At 35.9% G+C, this 3,788-nt stretch overlaps 1 long non-coding RNA gene across 1 annotated transcript; it reads left to right on the forward strand.

Annotated features, from left to right (window-relative positions):
• The first annotated feature begins 365 nt into the window (after window positions 1-365).
• On the forward strand, window positions 366-3,277 carry LOC104073338. The gene is made up of 3 exons (XR_683480.1): window positions 366-453; window positions 2,327-2,428; window positions 2,767-3,277. It is a non-coding gene; the product is annotated as an uncharacterized LOC104073338 (long non-coding RNA).
• Window positions 3,278-3,788: the final 511 nt, after the last annotated feature.

A 3,788-nucleotide genomic window follows, 5' to 3' on the forward strand; every position in this document is an offset into this window, starting at 1 on the left:
ACCTTAATGATTCTATGATTCTAATACAGGTGTTGAGGAGACATCGTTTAAGGATTTTGATAGCTTCTACTGAAAATAAAATAGTTGGGGGAAAAAACCCACTTTTTCATATTTTATTGGTAATAAACTATACTAAAAAAAAAAAAGTACTACGCAAGAAAAAGTCTGCCTTTCCCTTCATAAAATTAGACTATTATTTATGAAGGTGCTTTTACCTTTCTTTAAGTGGATTTTTTAGGTGACAGTATCATACCACTTGCTAACAGTGATGTCATCCGTGAGAAAAGACCCAAAACCAAAATTTGACCTTCATATTTTTCTGTCCTGTGTGGTGTTAGTGAAACTTATATTGATGTTTTTCTACTAAAGCCCTTAGAGACGAAGCTAATTTCTGAAACCTCATCTGTTTGCCAAGCGGAACAAGTTGCCAGAGTTATAGTCAAAGATGCCATAGTAAGTAAATTATCTTTTTAAAGTATGTTCTTCGTTGGAGAGACTGGGCTCGAATGTAATGCTTTTTAAGACTGTAAGACAATGGCTAAGCTAAATGCAAAATAAATTTACACGAAACAGTATTCTCTGCTGGTTAGTTTGAACATGAAGTACTTTCTTTATTATTATTTTGCCACCGTGCCCACAAATGATTTTATAGAATCTCTTGGAACTAAAAAGTGTCTGAAGTTGTACATTAGACAGAACAAAATGATGCATCGGTATGATGCAATGTCTCAAAGGCAGATTATGACTGACTTTAAAGCACTAAACTCTATTGGGTTTTTATGTATCAAATACCATATTTCTAACCTCAAAAGCTTGTTGGACTATCTTATTTTTCTTGAAGATGAGTTCATATAAAAATAATTTTACAATAAATGCAGTCTAGCCTTTTTGACTTTCAATGTCTTAAGCGTGTGATTTATGAGTGATTAAAATATATAAAATGCTGCTATTAGTGGTTAAAGGTGTACTGCCTTTCTGAGGAATTTTTTTTCATGTTTTGTGCTATGGTATGGTTGCATGCTTAATAAAGCACCTCAGAATGGAAACAAATCTGAAATTTCATGTTCATAAAGCACAGCGATTGAATCCTAAAATCTGTAATTAATTTGCAGTTCCAAATACTCTTGATCTTCAACATGATTTACATCTACAGCAGGTGTTCAACTGTGAAGTTTTTACAATATTTTCACAAATACAGCACATAAACACAAAATGATGTCTGGCTTTGGGGTAGTGAGTTTTAAAAGCAAGTACTACCTCACATAGTATTCTGCTTTGGTGCTTAAGGAAAACTAATCTCCTCTCTAATCTTAAGCATTTGGTATTCCTACACCATACTTTCCAGCACTTTGGATGATACATGAGTTCAGACATGATCTTTATGCATTCAAGCCATCATCTAAGAGACTGAAATAGAAATTAAAAGGTAGCTCTGTACTGTAGGAAACTCGCAGTCCTCTGAGAAGTGTGTTGGGAAATAACCAAATCTCATATCCTCTACTACTTTGCGTAGATTCACTCCTAACCCTGATTCAGGAACATCACTTTCTTCTTTCACTTTCATATTCCATAGATTTAGTCCTGCAGTGTTTCAGAGCATAAAGTCTGCTGGAAACACATGGGAGAAGCCTGGGAGTCAGAGTTGTAGAGCTGCAGTTTTCCCGATGAGCAGTCAAAAACCAATCAAACAAACAACTTTTTCCTGGTGTCTGTCCCCCTCTTCTGCCAGCTGAATTGCTTAGCAGGCTGTGTATCTCACAGTTTTGAGGAGGGCAAGTTGAAAATCCTTGACATAAGTAACAGGTCCTCCTTCATCTAGCATTTGAAATACATCCCCCTGCCAAATCTCATGTGATAGCAAACTAATTTTAACAAAAGACAAGCAGTATTTTATTCTATAATTATAGTAGTGATTGGTGATCTGACAGAGTTAGGGTTTAATTCTGTCTCTGAAATATATTTACGGATGGGGAGACCATCATGCATTTTCTCCATTAGTAAGCACGCTTCAAGAAGAAATTTAGAGCCTTTCTATCTTGTAAAGAAATTTGCAGTAATTTAGCACACCTCTCTCAAAGAGAAGTTAGTTTCCTTGTCCATTTTTAAGTGAATGCCTTTTGGAATGTTGCTGTATAGCACAAAATATTTTTTCGTATTTTTATTCTTAATTGTGTTAATTTTTTTTACATAGAAGTATTTGTTGTTAGTGACATAAATCAGCTATGTTCATCAAGAATAGCTGTTGAAATAAAGACACATCATGATTTGCCACAACTGGGTAAATTACTTTTTTAGTTTTCTTAATCACTGTTTTCCTTCCATCCAGCAAGGGAACTTCAACAGCTCGGTTGGATCAGATGGTTACATGCTATCGATATTGACAAGTGGAATGTCACCAGTCACTTCTATCACTGAAGGTCTTCAGCAGGTAAGATTTGGGAAGGCCCCGTACTCGCAATTTCTTAAAATGTAGAACACTGTGCAAACATTGATTATTTTTTCATCAAATGGCTGTTAATACTGTGGAGACATGGGTTTAGGAAACTGAAGTAGTATTTTCAAGCTGAAGCAGCAAGTTGGTGGGAAAGCTATGATTATTACCTGCTACTCAGTCCTGAACTGTTCCATAGTTATGATGGTTTTCATAAATTTGTTTTCTTGAGATTATATAACATACCTGCCTGGAACTTTTTTATTTCACGAGTAAATAATATGCTGCAATCCGGGATCTTAAATGGATTGAAAGATGTTTCTCTCTGTTTCCAGGTTGTTTGCATGGGCATTTTTCGCATCATTGGCCTATTTTACCTAGGAAGTTTTGACAGCATAGTTCGTCGCTGCATGATGCAAAGGGAAAAATCTGAAAGTGCAGATAAAACTGAGTAATCTTTACTTTGAATTGAAAGAAGAAGGTCAAACAGTCCTGGACAGCTTGCTGCTTAAGTGGGACTCAGTTTTTCTCCTGAAGGATTTAGACTGGAAGTACTTGCATATGTGACAGACGAGTCCTCTCAAAAGCTATGAAAGAAAACAAGTACAACTCCAGAAAATGCCAAACTATGCAAAAGTGTGAATGAGGATTAGATTTTTTTTTTTTTGGTGATTTGAGTTGGAGAGAATTTGGGGAACTTGTAAGTGATCTGCAGAGTAGAATTTGAGAGTGGATTATGTGCGGTAATTCTGGACAAATGCTTAAGTTTTCACACTTTGGTGCTTATGGACAAAATAAGTACCATGGCAGACTGGGCTGAAGTAGATCGAAGTCCCCTGAATAAGTTGGTACCTTTTGCTAACGTTTTGGGACTGTTTTTAATTAGAATGTTAACTTTTCCTTCGGCCAATCTACAGATCCTTCTGTCAATGACAGCTTTCTTTATTCTATCCAACATGCAACTGTGGAAACCTTATGATGGCAGATACATGATCCAAGCTTTCTCAGTCTGGGAGTAATTAAAAAGTATGATTTAATATATGCATACTTTCTAAAGGGAGATGAAGAACCCGTTCCCACAGAGAAATGCTAGGAGATGTGACCGGGTCTGTAGCTCTTCTGGCCTTTGAAGTATGTTGTGAACAAAAAAAATCAAACCAGTATCAAGTGTGTTGATTATGACTTTCAGCATTTTAAGCCATTGAATTAATGTACAATTTTTACAGATACTTACTTTTCCTTATCTGCCAGTTTTTGCTCTGGAAAGGAAAGTAGCTTAATGCTACTGTTATGCACATTATTTTTCAAAGCTGCAAATGATGAGCCAAACGAGTAGCTGATGATAGAATCGATTGTA

Source organism: Fulmarus glacialis, unplaced genomic scaffold, assembly GCF_000690835.1.
Source record: "Fulmarus glacialis isolate BGI_N327 unplaced genomic scaffold, ASM69083v1 Scaffold27452, whole genome shotgun sequence".
NCBI lineage: Eukaryota > Metazoa > Chordata > Aves > Procellariiformes > Procellariidae > Fulmarus > Fulmarus glacialis.